This window comes from Notamacropus eugenii, chromosome 6 (assembly GCF_028372415.1).
Source record: "Notamacropus eugenii isolate mMacEug1 chromosome 6, mMacEug1.pri_v2, whole genome shotgun sequence".
In the NCBI taxonomy this organism is placed as follows: Eukaryota; Metazoa; Chordata; class Mammalia; order Diprotodontia; family Macropodidae; genus Notamacropus; species Notamacropus eugenii.
Window position 1 is genome coordinate 88,319,030 of NC_092877.1, and position 23,861 is coordinate 88,342,890.

The window sequence follows — 23,861 nt, forward strand, 5'->3', positions numbered from 1 at the left end:
GCTAGCACAGTGCAGGCAGATTATGTCTTATGTCTCTAGACAACTTGTAAAGGAAGAGTTGGGAACAGTTGATACTCTTTTCCCCTGTACCATCATTGTTGCCAATATAGAGCATGAATTCAACAAGGTGACATACAGAGAGGACCCTGGATTCCTCTTCGGCTTCTGTTTCTTGAGTAGGGGGACTGATCTTGAAGTTAATATGTCATGGCTTATAGGGGATTTACTAAGCTTAAGAAGTCTAGAAACCTGGGGTTCTATCAGACTACAAGTGGTAAGAGTTTCTGCATTGAATAATATGACTATAGGCAGGACAATTTGCATAAGCCTGACCATTTCACCAGTGGATATATACTTGGGTTGTGTAGACAGAGTAGATCTGAGGTGAAATATAAAATACCATAATAGTCTTAGCAACTGCTTTTTATTCTCTTTCAGCCTCTCACCATATTTTAATAATAGGTATATGTTAAGTTACTGAATAATTACTTTAAAATAATTCTGATAATGTATATTATGGAAGCATTTTTATATCAATAAATTAACCTCTTGTCTGATTCAAGTTGTACATTTGTTACATATTATATATATATATATATACATATATATATATATATATGTATATATATATAAAATATAGGATTAAATTAATCCAAACCTTATGCATAGGTGCAAGCTAGGCAGTGGGGTCAGTAGTGGTTACTCAAATATAGAAGAAAAAATATAAAGAATTGTATTATTTCTTTGCTAAATCTATTCTACGTAAACAAGCAAACCAATTTTAGAGGCCATATTAAATAGTATGTGAAAGAGGGAGACACTAAAAAAAAAGAAATGGTAACTGATACATGCTTCTAGCTCTTTTTCCTCTAAAAATATGCTTTCAAGCCTGGATTAATAAATTTCATTACTCCTTTGCTAGAGTTCATGGGGTAGGGAGACTTGGTAACTGGTTCATATTTGAATTATTAATATAATTGAAAGAAAAAAAGGTGAAAAGAGTTATCAAAATTGTCTATTCATAGAAAATTCATTGGATGATCAGCAATTCTTCATATGCCTTTATATGAAATTCAAAGTAAATTAGTTCATTTCTTGAACTTTCACTTTCCTAATCTATATACTATATTTATCACCAACAAAATTCCTCGGAAGATTAAGAAGAATTAGTTAATAACTATCGAGAGTTCTTTTATCCTCAGTGGAAGATAACTCTTAAGAACGGGAAAGTAAAAGCAGTCAGATTTAAGACTCATTAACATCAGCTTGATCCCACACAAATTTCCATTCTCTAACATCCCAGGGACTTTGATTTTCCCAGGGCTATCATCTTGGATTCACAACCATTAACAAAAGGGTACAAAGGGAGGACCAACATCACAGAACTTGGAAACAAGACAACTCAATTCCACAGTTTTATAAGGAAATTATTTTAGTTCTTTGTTCTCAAGAGTTTTGCCATATCTATAGTTTTTTCTATTATAGTTCATAGTTATCAAAAGAAATGTTAATTACAACCCAATTAGTTTTCAAGATGAGGTCCTGTTGGGCCAATACATAAGGGTTTTTTGGGCTTAAAGTTGCAACTCATTAGATATTATTTTTTTAAAAAAATGACTGAAATCATTAAAAATAGTATAGACACACATAAGTAATAAAAAAACAGAGCAAGACACTAGCTATTAATAAGACTAAAAAAGATAAATCTCAAATGTTATTCTCAAACAATCCATATAACTATTTTAAATATCATCATTTAAGGGAAGAAACAGTTTACTTCAAATTTAATTCTGAACACACCGAGCTCCATTAAAATGCATGATACTATAGAGAATAGGTAAGATATAGGAAAATAGCAATTACAGTGCCTTGAAATTTATAGAGAACAAAAGCCATGGGATGATAAAGTGCAAATCCAAAAGTTTCTCAATGGTGAGGCAAGTGGGTTGAACCTAATAAGATGGAATTTAGTTAGAATTGATGTAAAGTATACTCAAGTGAAAGTCAACTTTGCAAATACTTTGTAAATAGAAATGTCATGACTATAGAAGAGTTCATCTAAAAAAGATCTGAGGATTTTAGTGAAATACAAGATCAATATGACTTAATACTCCAATACTCAGTGGTCGCATTCCTAGAGATACTCCCTCCAAAGGTTCAGAAGACAACTCTTACAGGCTTGTCCCTTCTGCCTATGTTTTTCCATAATTAATGTAAGAAGATCCAATTAATGTTCTCAAAGTCCACAGTGCTTTCTCCTGATATGACAATACCAATGGAAGACAGAGGCTAGCTTCTCTATCAACTATACTGCCATGCTTCCTCTGGGCAAGTATCCTTCCTTTACACTCCCTGTTTACCCTTCATTGTTATGTGAACAGCGTATATTTTTCATCCCACATTTGTCAGATGACAAACTTTACTTTACTTCATTGATGAAGGAAATGACAGAAGACTGGAGGCAAAGTTTGAGAACAGGGAGTGAGACATAAAGTAGTGACATCTATTTATAGTTGTAAGGAGATGAAACAGGGAAGAAGGTAGGAAAACGAATGGAGGGCAGCTGTGAGAGGAGAGTTTCTATGGCACTTTAAATATTTGAGGTTATGTAAGTCAAGTACTACTCATGAAAGTAAAATAAAACAGGAAATATGGTATTCGATTCCCTCCCATACATTTCTTTTTTTTTTTAATTATTTTATTTGTTTCCAGTTTTCTACAATCACTTCCATACATTTTAGCTTTTTTCCCCTATCTCCTCCTTCCCCTCTCCCTCTCTACTTCTTCCCCGAGACCGTGTGCAATCTTATATGGATTCTACACATACATTCTTATTACATACATTTTCACCTTAGTCATGTTGCATAGAAGAATTAAAATGAATTCCTCACATACTTTTCTAAACAACAGTGGAAAATATTCTTTATTCTTTCCCTATATTTTCCTTGATGTAGCATTTGACCTAACCATGAGTTAGGGGTACTTAACCTGGAGCCCTGAACTTCACATAAGTCTGTGGATAGATTTTGGAGTATGTATAAATTAATCAAATGTCTGTGTGTGTGTGTGTGTGTGTGTGTGTGTGTGTGTGTGTGTGTGTGTGGGTGTGTGTGTGTGTGAGATTGGTTTTAGGTCCTCTGTATTTCATTTTATACATTATTGTAAGGAGGAGTCCATAGGCTTCTTCAGCAGTCCATGACACAAAAACAATGAAAGACATTGTGCTTACCCTAACCCTCATACCAATATGGAATCAGTATATTTTCCTATAAAGTAAGGTGCTCTTATTTTTCATTAAATCAACTTTCCTAAATATTTTTCTCATTAATTTCATGAGATAAAAGAAATAAAAATTTAAATTTCTACTTTGTGAATGGGGAAAAAAATAAAACTTTTCTATGTCATAAAGTTTATATACATGACCGCTTAATTCTGTAATAACCCTTAAGCAAAATGGTTCTAGGGCTTTTTCAAAGATATGTTGAGAACTGGCCAAAAGTTCAGTAAAAAATGTTCATAAATTGTTCCAGAGAATAATCTGCTTCATCTAACCATTTAAATTCTCCTATTGATTTGGTAAGATGCTTGGCAAACCCTATGAAGGCTTGTTTTATCTCTTGATGTATAAAGTCAACAAGAACTGACTGCATTGAACAACCCCTCAAAAAATCTCTTATCACTTCATAGACCCTCCATGTACAGAAGGGTATTATTAAATGTGATAAAAGCTGATGAAATAGCTTCTGGGCTTGGAAATAGATGAAAAACCCCTTTCAGCCCCCAAACTCTACTTCCCAGAATTGTTTACCTCATCATAGCCCGGCCACTTCCCTGAGACAGTTTGTGACAGCCACGATACATTTGTCTCTTCGAAGAGCATCCGTGTGGCATGCCTCACAGAGTCCCCTCCCCCACTACCTCTAATTACCTTTCTGGCCCTCTCCTGAATTTGAATAGACAATAGATATGGAGCAATTAAGCTACAGAGAGATCAAATAGAGTGTTTAATGCCACTGCTAACAGCAATTCCAGCACTGCCACTGAAATACAGTCCCAGACAAGATCCTGATGGGAATGGGACCTTAGTCCTTTGACTCCTTAAACCATAATGCCCTTTTGAATTTGTCATAGAATCATAAGAAGGTAGTTGGCTCCCATTTAAATTCCATTCGTGTGGCAACAGTCTTGGAGGGAACTAAATCAAGGAGAGGCCTTTGCTTTTATCCTTGTTTTATTTAGAAACAAGCTTGTGAACAAATTGACTAATCTCCACTGGCAGCAACCATCCATTTGATTCTTTGGGAACAGTGAATGCTTGTAGAAAGTAATCCAAACACATTAAGCCTTATATTTCTATCCAAACAGTGAAATTCTTAGCACATGATAAAAGTGAGAATCAGGTGGCAATAAGGAAAATTCCTTGGTGCTGGGGAGCATTCCAGTAAAAACAAATCATAAATTAGAATCAAAGGGTTTTTGAACTAGAAGGAACCTGAGAGATCATCTAGTCATTTTACAGATGAGCAAACAGAACCTCCCACAGGTGAACCTATTTGCCCAGCGTTGCATAAATTGTAAGCGACAAAGCTTTGATCTGAACCTAAGTTTCCCACGTCCAAAATCAGTGGTACAGTACATGGAGTTCTTGATTTTGGGGTCAAAAGACTAAAGTTTGATTCCTGCTTCAAACACAGTAGTTTTGTGACCCAAGGTAAATCAATTAATCTCTTTCATTCTCAGTTTCTTCATCTGTAAAATAAGAATAGTAATAGTACGTACCTAGCATGATTATTTTGCATCTCAAATGAGATATGTGAAAATTCCTTGCAAACTATAGCACTTTGCACCATTTAAATATTAACTATTATTTTTGTACCACACAGCTCATTGAGAACATGGGTATTTGATGAGCCTCCCTCAAATTCCCTTTCCACAGCTGGAACACCCAAGGGAGGCTGGCCGGCAGAGCTCCTGCTATGGCTGTTGTATTCCTAAAGCCAGGCTGGAGATCTGCATCCCTTCTCTGTAGCAAAGGGACTAGGTCTGCTGCCTCTGGAAACAGAGGAAAGCATCATTGCAAAGAGTACTTCCCTGAAACTTGGAAAGTTCTTCTGTAAGTTAGAGTTGAAAAAAAAAATATTTTCTCCAGATGTTCTGTATAATATTCAGATTGGTCAAGATACATGAAGAGAACTCAGGAAATGCTTAAATTATGACTGAATTTTTGAAATATGTCTTTGTTCCACAAGATCTCAAGCCAATTTCAATTGGTTCCTTTGGATCCTTTTCAAATACATCCCCTACAAATGTAAGAAAGGCATTACTCTCCGATTAGTTACATTTTCTTTTAATCTTAATATTATTTTAACCTGTTTTCCTTAGAAAAGAAGACTAAAAATCAGATGAAGAAGACAGGTATCAATTTTGTTTGCTACTGCACTAAGCTGCACATTGCATTGAAAAATTTCATTTTTGAGGAAGCTAATATTTTCTTCCCAATAGGTAACCATTTTTGTTATTGAGTCATTTCAGTCATGTCTGACTCTGTGACCTCACTTGGGGTTTTCTTGGCAAAGATAATGGAATGGTTTACCATTTCCTTCTCCAGCTCATTTTACAGATGAGGAAACTTAGGCAAACAGGGTGAAGTGATTTACCAAGGGTCACACAGCTAGTAAGTATCTGAGGCTACATTTTAAGTCATGAAGATGAGTCTTCCTGACTCGAGCCCCAGAACTCTATTCACTGTGCCACCAAGTGACCCATAGTTAAACATACTTTGCCACCCCCAAAAATAGAAATCATATCAAGATACATGCCTTTGTCATTCCAACATAAACCATATCTTATACATGAAAAGGAATATACTAAAATGAGGATAAACGGAAAGTAGATTAAAAGAAAAAAGGGACCTTCTATGCAATTAAATACATATGTGCACATGTGTGTATACATATATATGTATGTATTCATGTATATGTGTGTGTCTGTGTGTGCATGGATTTGGTGTTATTAGTCCATCTGTATGTTTGTCTCTCTACCCCATTACTTATTACTTGTGTGACCTTGGACAAACTACTTCACCATTCTAGGTCTTGGTTTCTTCGGTTGTAATGGGGTTAGCCAAGATGACCTTTGAGTTACCCTCTGCATTTAGGCCATCTTTTGCCTCAGTTCTTACTGAGTCTTTAAATACTGAATGGACTTTGCCTTAGACAATCTGAGAACTGGGAAAGACTTTAGCTTAAAAAAGTCAAGGTCCCACAGTGCATCTGAGACCACTTCCCGTCATCTTGACTATGTCTTGTCACTGGACTCAGACATCCCCTGGAGAAGAGAGTGAGACTGATGACTGCATACTTCTGCTTTCCTAAATCCAATTCACTTACAAATCACGACATCGTTGTTCTTATGTCACTGGTCCTCTTGGAGAATGAAGGACCAACAAGGAGCCTACTTTTCTAATGTGTGGTTAGGAAAGAATTTCCCTGGTGATATTTTGCCTTGAAGACATGGCATTCACATTATATGAAGAACATTCTGTGACTTATTAAAACACTGAACATATGCTGAAGATATACTGTTGGCCCCACTGTCAATTTTCTCACTAATTTTGACTTTGATAGAGCCCTTTCAATATGGGATAATGTTTCAAATGAGATATAAGAATTAAAACAAAAGTTAACCTTTATACTAATAGTTATCTGAAAGAGTTGTGGTAAACAGATTCAGTTAGAATCAATTCTATAAATTCCTCTAAAGTTTGTGCCAATCATTTCTAAACCAAAACCTCAAATATTTTCAATAGGTAGAAACTTATTGGGGCAAAAAGAGTGTAAGAACACCTTTCTGATATGCTTGTTCTACTTACCCTGTGAAGAAAACAAACATAAGACCTAAATTAATCAGAATTAATAGGAAATAATGAATAGCATTTTTTCATAAGAGACACAAATGAAATTAGGACTGAGCTTTATTAGGTAATGTAAGGTAGTTCCTTTAGGATTACAGGTTATAATATGACAATGGTCTTTTTTTTAAAAAAATTTCTGGCATGAATTAGTAATTCACTTAAGAGAAATTAAGAACAACAATAGTAAAGCCAGGAATATAGTTTTTCCGTTGTAAATCTTATATTATTCTGTTTGTGAGGTTATAAGATCATTAATTTGAAAGTGGAGTGGTCTGTAGTGGTTATTTAGTCCAAATGCCTCATCTTAGATGTAAAGGGACTGGGGAATCGAGGAATGAATGCCTTGTTGAAGTTTACAGTTAGCAATAGCAGAGGAGGGTTTCAAGAACACACCTTTGATGCTAAACCCAATGTCTTTGTTTAGACTTATCAGGGATTCTTGAACTCTCTCTTCTGAGAAAAAATAGAGTAATTTTTTTAACTTTACCCCTTTTATCCATTTCAGTCACTTGATAAAATACTAGTGAATTCATGTTGTTGTTCAAACATGTCTCACTCTTTGTAACCATATTTGGGATTTTCTGGCAAAGATATTGGTGTGGATTGCCATATCCTTCTCTAGCTCATTTTACATGTTATGAATTGAGGCAAGCAAAGTTAAGTGACTTGCCCAGGGTCACACAACTAGAAAGTGTCCAGGACTAGATTTGAAATCAGAAAGATGAGTCTTCCTGACTTCAGGTCTGGGACTCTCTCCACTGTGCTACATAAGTGTGTGTGTGTGTGTGTGTGTGTGTGTGTGTGTGTGTGTATACATACACAATAGGGAAATGGAATGCTGTGCTTGAATTCAGAAATAGCAGGATTTGCATCTGATATGTGATTCTTACTCATGTAATAGTTACCATGTTATCCTGTGATAATCATTGTGGGGGGAGGCTCTCTCTCTTAGTCATTGCCAGCAAAATTCTTAGCACAGTCCTCTTTAATAGACTGATCCTTTGTCTAGAAGATGTTCATCTACCCAAGGGCCAGTGTGGCTTCAGAAAGGGCTGAGGGATGGTTAATATGGTGTTGCTGCCTGACAACTCCAGGAGAAATGCCAGGAGCAGTACAGAGGTCCGTATGTAATTTTCATAGATCTGACCTAGGTCATTGATACTGTCAATCATCAGGGCTTGTGGGAAATCATGGAAAAATTTGGTTGTGCCGAGAAATTCATCAGTATTGTATGCCACTTCTACAATGACATGCTTGCACAGGTTCTGGATAATATGCAATGTTCTCACATTTTCTTAGTCAACAATGAAGTGAAATAAGACTCTACTTGCTCCCATGCTTTTTAACATGATGTTTTCAGCAATGTTGTCAGATACCTTCAATGAGAACAAAAATTACATCAAGGTCAGCTCTTCACTGTCAGTAAATTATTTAACTTGAAAAGGCTATAAACCAAGATTTAAGTGGAGGGAGAATTGGTGCTCAACCATTTGTTTGTGGAAGATTGTGCACTCAATGCAACCTCTAATGCTGAGATACATCAAAGTATAAATTGATTCTTTGTTACTTGTGCTTATTTTGGCCTGATAATTAACACCAAGAAAACAGAAATTTTCCACTAGTCAGCACTGCACCATTCATATGTGGAAACATCAGTTATAGCAAATGGAGAGCTTCTGAACGCTGTGAATAAATTTACTTACTTTAGAAGTATACTTTGCAGAGATACCCACATAGATGATGAGGCTGGCATTCACAATGCCAAAGCTAGTTCAGTATTTGGGAGGCTCTGAAAGAAAGAGTTGAAGAAGAGAATTATTAGGCTGCCTACTAAACTGAAGGTTTATAGAGTCATTGTGCAGACCCCATTGTTGTATGCCTGTAAAACCTAGACAGTATGCCAGTATCATGCCAGGAAAATTGAATCACTTTCATTTCAATTGTCTTTGAAAGAGTCTGAAAATAATCTGGCAAGATAAGGTACTAGACACTGAGATCCTTTCTTGAGCTGAACTGATAAGCATTTAAACTCTACTGCAGAGAGCACAACTCTGATGTCCTGACCACATTGTTTGAATGTCAAACATGTGTTTGCCTAAAAGACTATTTTATGGACAACTCACATAAGGCTAGTTCTCACATGGAGGTCAGTAGAAGCAATAAAAGGGCATTGTCCAGATCTCTCTGAAGAACTTAGGAATCGATTGTGGGACATGAAAGACATTGGCACAGGACTGCCTAGCATGGTGTCCCCATATCAAAGAGTGTGCTATGCTCTATGAGCAAAGCAGAATTGCAATTACTCAAAAGAAACATTAGAGGCACAAATTTAGAGACATCTCCACTCCAAATGTTCATATGAACTATTTGTGGCTGACCTGTGCTGGAGCCTTCTTAGCAAGTATTGGTCTGATCAGTTACAGTTGGACATACCAACCCTGACAAAGTGATGCCATTATTTTTTTGTCTTCTTTGAGTGATAATAACAGCAACTGTGATCCTGGGACAGGGTGAATGAAAGAAGCCTTCATATAGTGCCTAGCATGTGCCAGACCCTGTGGTAAGTGCCTTACACATATTATTTCTACTTTGTATTTGCTGCTCTACCTGGTTTCAACTCCAAAAGTCAAGACATCTCTCACAGGAGAAGTTAATCATTTTTAAACTCTTCTACTAACTCAAGGCTAGATCGATGTTATTTGCCTTAGCCTTCTTTTCTTTCTGATTGTAGGGCAGAGTACGAACTCCTCCCAATGCTTTCTTTTATAAAGGGCAGAAACCGGAGTCTAGGTTTATTCCCCTTTGCACCTTCTGCTATGCCTGGTTTCAATTCTATGGAACAAGATGTACCCTCAACAGCTAGCCCTTGGTGTTCCCCCCCAAACCCTACTTTCCTGACCCCTTTTGTGTGTTGTTTTTTCCTTTAGATTCTGAAGTCCTAGAGGGCAGGGGCTGTCCTTGCTATTGTGTCCCTGCTTCTTACCACACAGTAGGAGCTTTAATAAAAGTTTATTGTATTATATTATTTCATTTGATGCTCATAATTGCTCTATGAAATAGGTGCTCCTCATTTGATATTTGAGGAAACTGAGGCAAAGAGAGATTAAGTAACTTACTCAGAGTCCCATAGCTAATAATGTCTGAGGCTAGATTTGAACTCAAGTTTTTCTGACTGCAAACCTGGCACTCTATCCACTCTGCCACCTAGTTACCTCTAATAATCTGACCCTGGGCAAGTCATTTAACCTATATGTGCCTCAGGCAACTTCTAAGTATATATTCATTAAGTCATAGAAGGGTTGTGGTATGTGTGGATAGAAGGAATCTTCCCTCTTCCCACTTTAGAGATCCTCACCATATTAGCTTCACAATGGGGTTTTATGGTAGAATAAAATACAGTGGTGAGTATTCCTCTTCTTAAAACGCTAAAATCAGAGTTTATAATTTGCATTTCACACAGAAGTGAAGGAAATAACAAAAAAATAGATATCCATTTTAGACATACTGCTCTACATGACTTTCAATGTACTGATTTCTAACAGTGAAGGAGGAAAGATGCATGGCATCACTCCAGCAGTCAGTCTTTGCAGGTGATCCTAGTAGGAGATGCTGCACTGTAATACAACATACCTGAAATGATTTTCTAGATAACTACTCTTCCTTCAGATCAAAGTCTTCAGGGGACTCTTCTCTAAGATGGCAAAAGTAGACTTGCACCTGCATCTCTTATGACTTGGTATGATATTAAATCCTAGACTTTATGTCCAAAAATATGTAGTTAAATTTCTCAAAGGAAGTAGCAGAGGAAGATCTTTAAAAAGTAAAGTAATTTCTAGTAGTGAATGACTATTGTCTTTATGGAATTGTTTTCTTATTTATAGTTGCTCTTTCTCTCATACCCAGAATAGCAAGTTAATCCATGGAAGGATCTTCTGGTATGGAATCTCTCTTCACTTAAGCAGACTAATACCTTCGCTGTAATTTATAGTAGCAGTCACCTGGGGCCAGAAAGATTAAATGTTAAATGTTAATATGTCCCAGAGGAAAAACTTCAACTTGCATCTTATTTTTTCCAATGACAAGCTTCTATAGAGTATAGCATACTGCTTTGAATTTACAGCTACTTAAATATTTAAGATGCAATATATTTCTATAGTGAAATATAGAATATGATTAACTGAGGCAATACTATTTTTATCAGTATAAGATGGAAAATATTTTTTCATTCATGAAAAAAGTTTTCTACTTTAAAAAGAAAATAAGCCTTACCAACCCAGTTGGTAAATGTGAAAACAAGCTACTTTATGTTAATGTTGACAAGACAATGCTAATCATTGACTAATATTACAAACATGAACATTCCCTTCATTGTTAGACATGACATGAAGAAACGCATGGCTTCCTCCATCAATTTTACAAGCCAAGAGAGAAAGGACAAATAGAAAGTGAGTTATTCTACATTTTTTGTGATTTTCTCTCGCAGATGCTATGTAATTGGTTACTTCTTTCATTGTTTCTCCTTTCCTATTCTTTATTGAATTATTTGTAGCATCTTTCAGGGCATTGAGTACAGGACTAGAGAAAATTTTGCCTCCTCACACAAGTTAAAATTAAGAAGGATTTGGCAGAGTGAAACCAGGGCTACTATCTCTAAAAAAAAAGATTCAAAAGCACACAGCTAAAAAACAAAAAAGGAAATAAAACATGCTCGCCAACTAAGTAATTTGTCACATATTATTATACCCTGTCACACAGTGTCATATTTGAAGGTTGAGCACCTTGCTCACTGCAACAGAGAATTCTAGAGGGTGGTTATTAATGTTGCCATCAATAACCCTTCTCATCTGCCTTCCCTTCAACCTTCCATGATTGCTCTGTGTCCTGTAAAAAGAAATTTCCATACAAGAAATAGTCAGTGAGAACTTTTACTATCTAGGAACTTGGGTGCCATGGCCCAAGTATCAAGGTGGCTTCTCACTTTCTTTAGCCTTTAACTTTTGTGTAATTTACAATTTACTACATAAAAAATATGTTTTCCTGTTTCTTTTGAGTCCACTAACTCAAGATCTATACTTTAAAATATATAAATACATATAAATGAACCAACCATGGAAATTGGGAAGTAATTAGGCAATTTAGGAAGCAGAATTATTTCAGACTGAAATATGACATTTGTGATATATTTATTTGCTCAGATGTCCTATGGGGAACTAAACTAATTAAAATGCTGGTATTGAGTTACCCTTGGATTCTCAAAGGCTATGCCAGCAGAGATCAAACTCCAGCAATCTGTAACCATGCTGGAAAATTGTGTCTGCTTTCCAAAGCCAAATTTAGCCATTGTTCAAAGTTTGGGAAACCTTCAATTGGCCACTAGAAAATGAATCACTGGGCCATGGCAACCTATAAAGAAATGCAAATCTAAAATGTTTCCAGTTACATAATATTGAGACTAATGATGACAGAATGGTGAATAAGCAAAAAGTATTAAAAATCACATATTTACTTCACTGTTGGTGTCCTAAGCATAGAATCCATGTAACTACTAACATACTTATATTTCATAGGAGGATGAATCCCATTAACTTTGTCATTTTAGCTGTAAAAGGAGTTGGACAACTGACTGGAATCGGGGGACAAGCATTCCTTCTCAGTTCTAATTATGATTTGGAACTACTGAGATCTTTGCACTAGAAAGCAGACTTGAGTCATGGCCAGTTCTTAAAAGCACTAATAGTCTGCAAAACACACTAAGGAAGGAACAGTGACTTTAAGAGCTAAGCAGTATTTGCACTGATGAGACAGCATCACCAGCCTCAGTCAGGACTTAATAAGCTGAGCCAGATAGAAGTAGTTGCACGGGAGAAGCAGTTAAAAGAAGAAACTGAAGGAAAAAACTGAAATGCAAAAATGAAAGGATAGAAAACTGCTACAGAGAAAGGAGAGATCAAAGAGGTCCATTAGCCTCCTACCAGCCTTTGGGAGCAGATTCAAGTTGAAGTTTTGAGTTGTACTCTTTTCTTCAAGGAATCAAGGAAGCTTCATTTAAAAATAAAAGTTCTGCTCTTTCCTTAACTTCTCCCTTCTGTGTCTGTCCATTAACAAACACCATGATATATTCTGCTACTTTCTTTTACCTAAATTTCAGATATCCTGATCTTTGTCCCAAACATAAAGAGGCCAGGAGTTGACAGGAGATAAACATGAATTGTAAATGGGACAGGACATCTATCTGTATGCTAGTGATTTTCATAACTGGAGTTCCATCCAATTCCTATTGTACTACTAACCTTTCATCTCATATATACTCCATAAAATAGCAAAGGAGAGAGTCATATGGATCTGAGGGCCATTATATTGTTTCTAGACTAATTGTTCTAACAGGGTATGGCTAATTAAATCTCCATAGGAAAAAAAGTGGAGGGTAGAAAGTAAAGGGAGGTGACCAAAGACAGGATTACAACCTAAACTACTGCCAGGAAAAAGAGAGTATAATCTTGGAACAGATTCATCTCTGCCCCTGTGTTATAGCACAGAGGAGGGAAAGGAAACGACTAGGCATGAGTCAAACAACTCTACCCTCCTTACATTGCACATGCAGATGTATCTCCACTGGTGTTATATTGTTAAAAATGGAACCAGAAAGCAAAATGAAATCATAGAATAACTTTTGATTAAGAATGTCTGATCTCTAGAATTGGATATTTAAATAGAAACATGTAACAGAACTTACTATCTATCAGTAAATCTATATTGGACAAAGGAAGGTGCAGATTGATAATGAAGTATAAGAATTTTACTGGAGGAACAAAGTGGACTGGACTGATATTTATAAACTTAAGTAGTGTTTATCATGCTGAGCTGCTCCCATAAAAAGCAGTTCTCATTTTTAATACTAAAATTCTTTGTGTAATGCAATATGGCTATGAATCCTCAAGAAATCAAAATTCTAGGGCTTCAAAGGGCAACAATAACATATGTGATAGATATATTTATACTGCAACATATTACTAATGAAGAATTTGCATAGGAATCATTGTCACGCATGGTAGAGTGGTAAGAATACTGGTTCTGGAGTCAGGATATGAGTTCAAATTTTGCTTTTGCTACTTAATGTCTGTGGGATCATGAGTAAGTTATTTAATCTCCCTGGGCCTCAATTTCTTTTCCTGTAAAATGATGGGATTGGGACTCTGAGGTGCCTTCTAGCTCTAAATATCTGATCCTATGATCTTTGATATTAGGAGTCCATTGATTCATCTATGGTTATGTCCACAGAAGGAGGCAGACTGGCCATACAGCAGGAGTAAGAGATAACAGACAGATGACCTGCGTGCCTCAACTGATAATCATGTATTATCAAAAAATCTAAAGATAAACTACCAGGATATGAGGTATGCTCCATCTAGAGGATTAATTGAAAACCATAATGAGCAGTCATGGCTTGCGAGTGTGTGTGTCTAAGATTATGATCTGCACCACTGGAGAGAATATCCACATCCATGAGATCAAAGATTCTTTGAATTACAAAAATGGTGCTTGAAAGCATCAACAAGTCATTTCAGATTGTCTTGAAAATGGAATCCATGCTTATGCTTCAGGATAAAAGTCAATCAAGAACCTCATTTCATCTGGAATAATAAGGAATGGTATAAAACAGCATGAGGTGACCCATAGAGAAAGGAAAGAACAAATAAACTTCTGAACAAGAACCATTTCCATTGATATTTACTGTGCAGAATAAAAGAACATTGTCAACAAAAATTTTGACACTGAACTCCAGTGATGATGATGATGATGATGATGATGATGATGATGATGATGATGATGAAACAATAGTAAACATCTATATAGTGCTTACTGTATTGTGCCAGGTATTGTGATAAGCACTTCATAATTATTATCTTATTTCATCTACACAACAACCATAGAAGGTAGGTGCTATTATTATCCTCATCATCATTCTAGGAAATCCTTCTGATCAAGGAAGACTGCTCTGATATGCTAGAACCAGAGGGTAAAATAGTCATTGAAAGAATCCACTGAGCACCTCCTAAAAGACATTCCAAAATGAAAACTGCAAGGAATAATGAAGTCAAATTTCAGAACTATCAAGTCAAAGAGAAAATACTGCAAGGCAGTCAGAAAGAAATGATTCAAATATCAAGGAGTCTCAGTTAGGATTACAGAGGATTTAGCAGCTTCTATATTAAAGAATCTGAGACATGGAATATGATATTCTGGAAGGCAAAGGAGTTTGGATTAGAAATAAGAACCAACTACCCCACAAAGTTAAGCTTAATCTTTCAGGGGAAAAGAGGAACACTGAATGAAATAAGGGACTTTCTCAAACATCCTTCATGGAAAGAACAGAGCCAAACAGAAAATTCAGTCTTCAAATACAAGACTCAAGAGAAGCATAAAAAGGTAAACAGGAAAGAAAAATCAAAATGTTATTCATAAACCTTAAATTGTTTATATCCCTACATGGAAAGATAATATTTAATATTTTTTATAATTTTATATCTTATTATATTTAGTAATTTAGCTTTCCCCAGTAATATGTAAAAACAAATTTTTAGCACTTGTTTTTAAAACATTGAGTTCCAAATTCTCTCCCCACCCATTCTCATTGAGAAGGCAAGAAATTCAATATGTGTTATACATGTGTAATCATGCAAAACATATCTATAATAGTTATGTTGTGAAAGAAAACAAAAAAACAGAAGAAAAATAAAGTTAAAAAGTATACTTCAATTCATATAAGACACCATCAGTTCTTTGTCTGGGGATGGATAGCATTTTTCATCATAAGACCTTCAGAGTTGCCTTGGATCATTTATTGCTGAGAATAGCTAAGTTATTCACAGATCCTCATCATACAATATTGCTGTTACTTTGTAAACCATACATTTCACTTTGCATCTTACCATGCAAGTCCTTCCAGGTTTATCTTGGAGCATCTTGCTTATCATTTCTTATAGTACAATAGTGTTCCATCATAATCATATCCCACAACTTGTTTAGTCATTCCTCAATTGATGGATATCTTCTAAATTCCTAATTCTTTGCCCCAGAATAGATATGTTTGCCATATACATCCTTTTATCCTTTTTGTTTTTTATCTCTCTTGAGATATAGACCTAGTAGTGATATTAGTAGGTCAAAGGGTATGCATTGTTTTATAACCCTTTGTGCATTGTTATAAATTGTTCTATAGAATGGTTGAATCAGTTCACAACTATACCAAGAGTGCATTAATGTCTCATTTTTTCCCACATCTTCTCCATTTACCTTTGTCATTTACCTTTTCTTTCCTATTAGTTTATCTAATGAGTATGAGGTAATAATTCAGAACTGTTTTAATTTTAATTTCTCCAATCAATAGTGAGAGTATTTTTTCACATGACTATAGATAGCTTTGATTACTTCATCTGAAAGTTGGTGATATATTTTGATCATTTATCAATTGAGAAATGGTTCTTATTTTTTAATAATGTGACTCAGTTATCTATATGTTTGAGGAATGAGGCCTTTATCAGAGAAACTTGCTTCAAAAGTTTTTTTCACAGTTACTATTGCTAAATGTATTTCCCTCCATTCTATCCCTCTATGTATTCTATTCTCTCTCACCCTGTTGCTCCTCAAAAGTGTTTTACTTTTAACTACCCTCTCCTTCAATTTGTCCTCCCTTCTATCATCCCCCTTTCTTATCCCCTTTGCTTCTTTCTTCCCTTTCTATACATAAATAAATGCGTATGTTATTCCCTCTTTGGATCAATTCTGATGAGAAAAAGTTTCAATATTTGTAACTCTTGAGAACTGTACCTCTATCTGGGCAGTTAGAAGGGGTATATTTAGAAGGCATAGGTATAAGTTGACTTTTATGTGATGATAAAAATTAGGGGGAAAAAGATTCTTCTAGAGAAAGAGGAAAGGAGGAGGCAGGATGGGATAATATATATCACATGAAGAAGCATGAAAGACCTATTACAGTAAAGGGAAAGAATGGAGTGGGTGATCATTGTTTGAACCCTACTCCCATTGGATTAGGTGAGAGAATAACATACACACTCATTTGAGTAAAGACATCTATCTTGCCTATAAGGAAGTATGAGGGGAAAGGGAAAAGGGGGCGGGGGCTGATAAAAGGGAGGGCAGATTGAGGGAGGCAGTAGTCAGAAACAAAACACTGGTAAGGAGGAACAGGGTGACAAGAGAGAGAGAAAAAAAGTATAAATGAAGAAACAAGATAGAAGGAAATACACAGTTAGTAAACATAACTGTGAATGTGAATGGGATGAAGTCTTCCATAAAATGGAAGTGGATTGCAGAGCGGATTAAAAACAGAACCCTATGATATGCTGTTTACAAGAAACACATCCGAAGGACAGAGACACACCCAGAGTAAAGGTAAAGGACTGGAGCAGAATATATTATGCTTCTGCTGAAGTAAAAAAAAAAAAAATGGGGGGTAGCAGTCCTCCAGACAAAGTGAAAGCAAAAATAGATCTAATTAAAAGAGACAAGAAAAGAAATTACATCTTGCTAAAAGGTACTATAGACAATGAAGTGATATGAATACAAACATATTTGCCTAAGTGATATAGCATCCAGATCCTTAGAGGAGAAGTTAAGTGAGTTATGGGAAGAAATAGACAGCAAAACTATAATAGTGGAGAATCTCAACCTCCTCTTCTCAGAAGTAGATAAATCTAACCAGGAAATTAATAAGACTTTAAGGAGGTGAATACAATTTCAGTAGTCTGTAATAATAGTAATTTATTCTTTGATAAACTCAAGGACTTCAGCTTCTGGAATAATAACTCACTAGTGGAATAAAACTGATGGAAAAACAGGAAATTACTAAGGCAGGAACTAGGCCTAGAGCAACATCTCATACCCTATACCAAAATAAGTTCAAAATGGGTACATGATTTAGACATAAAATGTGTCACTTATAAGCAAATTAGGAGAGCAAGTTCACCTGTCAGATCTATGACGATGGGAAGAATTTATGACCAAAAATAGATACAGAACATCTTGAAAAGCAAAAAGAATAACTTAAAAACTCTAAATTAAAAAAAAAAAATTGCACAAACAAAATCAATGCAACCAAGAATAGAAGGAAATCAGAAATCTAGGAAACAACTTTTGTAGCAAGTATAAAGGCCTCATTTCTTCATCATATAGAGAACTGAGTTAAATTTATAATAATACAAGATATTCCCCAGTTGGTAAATGATCAAAGGATATGAACAGGAAGTTTTCAGATGAAGAAACTGAAGCTATCTATAGTTGTATGAAAAAAATTTAAATCACTACTGATTGGAGAAATGCAAATCACAACAATTTTTAAATACTATCTCATACCTATCATTTTGGGTAATATAACAAAAAAAGGGAAATAATAAATATTGGGGAATAGGTGAGAAAATTAGGACACTAATCTATTGCTAGTGGAATAGTGAACTGGTCCAACCACTATGGAGAGCAATTTGGAACTATGTCCAAAGGACTATAAAACTATGCATGCCCTTTGATCTAGCAATACCATTACCAGGTCTGCATCCCAAAGAGATAATAAGAACGATAAACGGATCTATATGTACAAAAATATTTATAATAGCTCTTTTTGTGGTGGCAAAGAATTGAAAATCTAGGGGATGCCCATCAATTGGACAATGACTGAAAAAGTTGTAATATATCAATGTAATGGAATACTATTGTCTATGAGCAATCATGAGCAGGCAGATTTCAGAAAATCCTGGAAAGACTTACATGAACTGGTGATGCTGCATGAGGTAAATAGAACTAGGAGAATATTATACACAGTAATAGCAACATTATTTGTTGATCAACTATGATTGACTGAGCTCAGCAATAAGTGATCTAAAACAATTTCAAAGGACTCATCATGGAAAATGCTATCCACATTCAGAAAAAGAACTATGGAGTCTGAATGCAGATTGAAGCATACTATTTTCACTTTTTGTTGTTTTCTGTGTTTTTCCCTTTTGTTCTGCTTCTTCTTTCACAACATTAGTAGTGTGAAAAAATGTTTACATGATTGCACATATATAACCTATATCAGATTACTTCCTGTCTTGGGGAGAGAGGGAGAGTTTAAATGATATGAAATTCAAAACTTTATAAAAATGAATGTTGAAAGCTACCTTTTCATGTAATTGGAAAATACTTTTTACAAAGTCAAAAATATATAATCTGTATTAAATCGAAGAAACAAGAGTTCAAGGGAAGACAATTTAACTCAATAATCTTTGGGGAAAAAACATCGTTAACTATCAATGGGATTCCCCCTTTAATCTCCCTCTCAGCTGCCTCCTCAATCTGAGAATGGAACCCATGTCTTTAAAGTGTCTTTATCTTCAGTGGATAGAGGTGATTAATTTTTTTCTTGGAATATTTTATGAAGTACAGAGAGTCAGTCTAGGAGATTTCTGATTTTTTTTAAACATGAAACACTATGCAACAATAACAAAAAGTTATATTTTCACATTTTTATCATGCTTTGAAATTTAGAAAGTGACAACACTGTGAGTTTGGTAATAGAAGCATTATTTTGCTAAAGTATAATGAGGAAGAAACTGAGGGTCTAATGTGCCATGGCTACTTATCTAGTGGCCAGACCTTAATTCCCTTTTACCATTTTTTTGAGACATAAAACCCTACAGTGCCATGGTCTGTGGGTTCCTCACCCCTACCCCGACCCTATATCTCATCTATTTGATACCTTCCTCATCATATGTGCTTCAGTTTTCAGGGCTGTCAATCTGAAAGCCTTAACAAGCTTTATATTTAACTCCACCAAACATCATATTAAATTCCTGTTCATGTTTGGAGACTATATTGAGACTTTGGATGTTAATTCACTCATGCTGGAGTAGGGCTTTGATTCCCACTGCAAGAGAAGTTGATCCCATGCTGAGAGAGGCTTTTATTGACAGGTTTCCCGATTTGATTGGAAAAGAATCTAAAAACCTCACAACCCCATATAAGAAGCTTAAGAAAAATTATGAACCGTGAACTAATTGTACCGTGTTTGAACATTTGTGTAAGATGCCTTAGTATCAATTGGCATGAATTAAATCTTGTTTTATTCTGGTTAGGATTTAATTATTTAGCTGAATCAGAAGGATTTAGCTTAACGATGATTCTTTGAAGAAAAAATGTGGTCCATTATTATTCTTCAGGGGCCAAAGGACATCAACAAAACTTATTAAAGAACAAGAAAACAGCCCTAATACAAAAAGTCAAAGTAGTTGCAATTGTTCAACTTGGAGTTAAAATACAATTGAATGATGACTTAATAATAACTCCACAAATGTCTGCATGTCTATTGAACAGTTGTTGGATGTTTCTATGGAAGTCGCTTTTAGGAGGGATCATTTTAAGTAAATCCGGGATTTAACACTGAAAGGAAGCTTATATATGACCTTGCCCAAGCTCCTCAATTCAGAGATGGAAACTGAGACCCAGGGAGGTTAAGAAATTTGCCCAAGGTCATACAATTCATTAGCAGTGGACCTGGCATTCAAATGTAGTTATTCCAAAGTCAGTGAACTTTCCGTTATGCCATAATCCTCCTTTCAGGATGATAACCCTTCTTATAAAAAAGATTAGAAAAATAGATGAATCATTTACCCAGATAAGGTTATAGACCCTCTTTAAGAGACCTGGATTTAGAAGTGGAGCAGAGATAAATAAACCATCCCTTTAGTGTAATTTCACAGTTGAGGACAGATAGGAAATGCTCAAGGAGAAGGGAACACTATGGTCTCTGATAGGAATATAAAGAATTTATTTCTCCTCTTTCTAGTTAGAGAGTCTACACAACCTTAAGAGGGGTCAGAAAGAGATTGTTTGAATGACCCAAGAACACAGAAGATGTTGCCTCACTTCCCTATGCTGGGCACAACTGTTCTTTGACAAGATTAGAGTATCTTCTACCTAACCCAATATAAGTGACCATTTAATCTCTTGGTCAGTTGAAATTCCTTGTGTGTCTTTAAAAGCAACAGGACACAGTCTTTAGAAGCAACACAACAGAGTTGTGTCCTAAGTAGAAACAGAAACTACAAGGTAGGTAATAGGGACAGGTATCAGAACCAAGTAACCATATATTCACATTATCTGTGTTTTATTTTATTTTGATAAATATTTCCCAATGATATTTTAATCTGATCTGATACTTGAAAGTATTTGGGGGCCCCAATGCAATATTATGTTTGACACCTTTGCATTGGTCACCCAGACTTAGGGTTTAAACAAGTGGTGGTGTATATGGTATATATGATGGTATAATTATTTATATACACATATATAATACATACACATATACACATGTACAATACATATATGCATACCTATGTATATTTGTAGGTATAGGAATCCCTGAGACAGTTAAAAAGCAGCTCAAAAAGATAAGAATAGATAAAAACCACTGGCAAGAAAGTTTAAAACAATTGAAAATTGGGAACTCTTGATCTCCCTACTAATAGCCTATAAACTATTTTTGTATTCTTAGGATCCAATAAGGCCATCGATGGATCCCAGATAAATCTTCCTGGGGCAGAAGTGAATCTCAGCTGCCTCATATTTACATCATGACTTCCTTTTATACAAGTTATGTTTGTAATTGTGGGTTGTCAATGGATTAACTCACACCTCCCAATTCCTTCATTACCCTATCTGATAGTACAATCTTTTTTAGATATTACCCTGGTTTGTCAATGTCCTTCCAAAAACCAACACCCAAACTTCACAATATTTTATATGTAAACTGATTAGTGAAGAGTAGGGTGAGGGTATCAAATGTTTTATTCTGGACATTTTGTTTCTACTAATGTACCCTAAAATTGTATTAGCTTTTTGTCATACTGAAATACTGACTCTACCATGCCATACTAGTAACCCAGATGGAAACTGCATACAAATAAACCTCTAGGTCTTTCATATGAGCTATTATTTATCTACAACTCTTCCACTGTACTTGTGGAATAGTTTTGTTTTGTTTTTTTAAACCTGCGTAGGACTTTATACTTATTTCTTTTAACTTTCTCTTATTATAAAGCTTAGCATTTTAAAGTTGGAGAAAATCTAGGTCGACCACCTAATTTGAAAAATGAGAATGCTGAGGTCTGGAGAGTTTAGGCAACTTTTGTTCAATTGTTTTCCAGTCATGTCTGACTCTTCATGATTCCATTAGGGGTTATGTTGACAAAGACACTGGAATAGTTTGCCATTCCCTTCTCCAGCTTATTTTATAGATGAGGAAACTGAGGCAAACAGGATTAAGTGACTTTCCCAGGGTCACACAGCTAGTAAGTGCCTGAGGCCAAATTTGAACCCAAGAAGATAAGTCTTCCTGACTCCAGGTCTGGCACTCTATCCATTGTATCACCTAGTTGCTCCAAGGTGATTTACCTTACTCATACAGAAAATTTAGGAGCAGAACCAGATTTTGAACCCAAATCATTTGACTATAAATTCAATGTTCTTTCTATTTCTATTCTATTTTTATTGAGATCTTTTTGCATCCTGACTCTGTAATCTAGTATGCTAACTAGCTCTCTCAGCTTTATATCACTCATAAATCTTAATAGTTTTAGTAAATCATTGCTAAAAATCATAAACAGAACAAAATATGATGATAAATAGATGTTTATGAGATGATAGGAATCAGGAAAACTTTAAGCAAGTTCACCTGTCAAATCAGTTTTTAGCACTTTTCTATTCTGAGTAGATGATGCCTATATTTTGAGGTAGTCTGTATTTTCTGCACTTCAAATGATATACTATTCAGGTAAATAAAAAAAAGTAAATAGAATCCCTGACCTCTGCCTTGTTCTAGTTTATCTTGAAGCCTGAAGGGGAAGTTTGATAATAGCATCTCAGGATCTTTGAAGAGAACTATGACATTAGCTGAAAATAACCAGATGTATTAACTTTGTATTGTATCTGATGGCGGGTAGTGTTTGAAATTACTCCACGGTTGGAGATTCAGTAAAAATTTCCTCTGGGAATGTGACTCTATTTGGCCTTTATTTATTAAGAGAAGTCTCCTTGCCTATCTTTCTTTTATTTCCTGTCCTTTTTGCTATAAATTGAATTTTTCATCATGAACATATTCAAACCTCTCTAACAACTACTCTCTAAGTTTTTACTTTTCTTCAGGTTAGTTTTACTGTGTCTTTCTGTGTTTAAGGATGTTTTGTTTGTCAGGAAATGTTTTAATAAATTTTATTTATTACCTTTTATTTCATTTCTTGGTTCAAATTTTATATTTACCTTTATCTAGGCTACATATAAGCAATTAGGATACTCTGAAAGCAACAATCTTTTGAGAACAGTATTTCAAACTTTTTTAATTCTTCATTTATCTTCTCCAAAGAAGTTGGAGACAGAGAAATGCCTTATGAAGGCATTTATGTAATGTGGGTAAATGTTACCTCTATTTAGAATGCTTTCAGGTTGTCCCTGATTCCTTCTCAAGGAGATGCCTCTCATTTTAGATAGCTTTGAGATGTCAGGTCTCTAGATTTGAGAAATGTCAAGTGAACTCCAATTGGGAAAAAGATAGAGACCCAGTAGAGAGGAAGGAGGTGATGTGGACTCAGAAGAAAGAAAAAGAAGATTCTTAGAATAATGATCATTGTTCAGGGTATGGACTTTGAACAACATAGCTGAATAAGGTGAAAGTCATGGTTTTATCACAAGGGAAAAGCTGGCACAAGGGCTGCAAAGAACTATGAAGAAGAAAGGAAGAGACCACATTGTCCCAGTAAGCCTCAATGAGACTGCAAGGAAAACAAAACAAAGTAAAACTAGAGTGGTATCAGTGTCAGATTCTATGTACCATCACCATAGTGATGATTTTAAACTAGCCATATCCTTTTCTTTCTCAAGAAAGGAAAAGAGAGATCAA

The 23,861-nt window shown here is 35.3% G+C and overlaps 2 long non-coding RNA genes across 11 annotated transcripts in view; one reads left to right on the forward strand and one right to left on the reverse strand.

Annotated features, from left to right (window-relative positions):
• Window positions 1–23,861, reverse strand: part of LOC140511384 (uncharacterized) — a 304,185-nt gene that overhangs the window by 222,834 nt on the left and 57,490 nt on the right. For all 9 annotated transcript variants that reach the window (XR_011969534.1, XR_011969529.1, XR_011969531.1 and 6 more), the window contains one exon: window positions 8,617–8,702. This is a non-coding gene — a long non-coding RNA (uncharacterized lncRNA). The remainder of the gene's footprint in view (window positions 1–8,616; window positions 8,703–23,861) is intronic.
• On the forward strand, window positions 9,085–23,193 carry LOC140511387 (uncharacterized). Of its 2 annotated transcripts, none has more exons than XR_011969537.1 (3): window positions 9,085–9,473; window positions 14,192–15,340; window positions 21,462–23,193. It is a non-coding gene; the product is annotated as an uncharacterized lncRNA (long non-coding RNA). The 2 variants fall into 2 exon arrangements; XR_011969538.1 differs by lacking the exon at window positions 9,085–9,473 and adding an exon at window positions 11,206–11,358.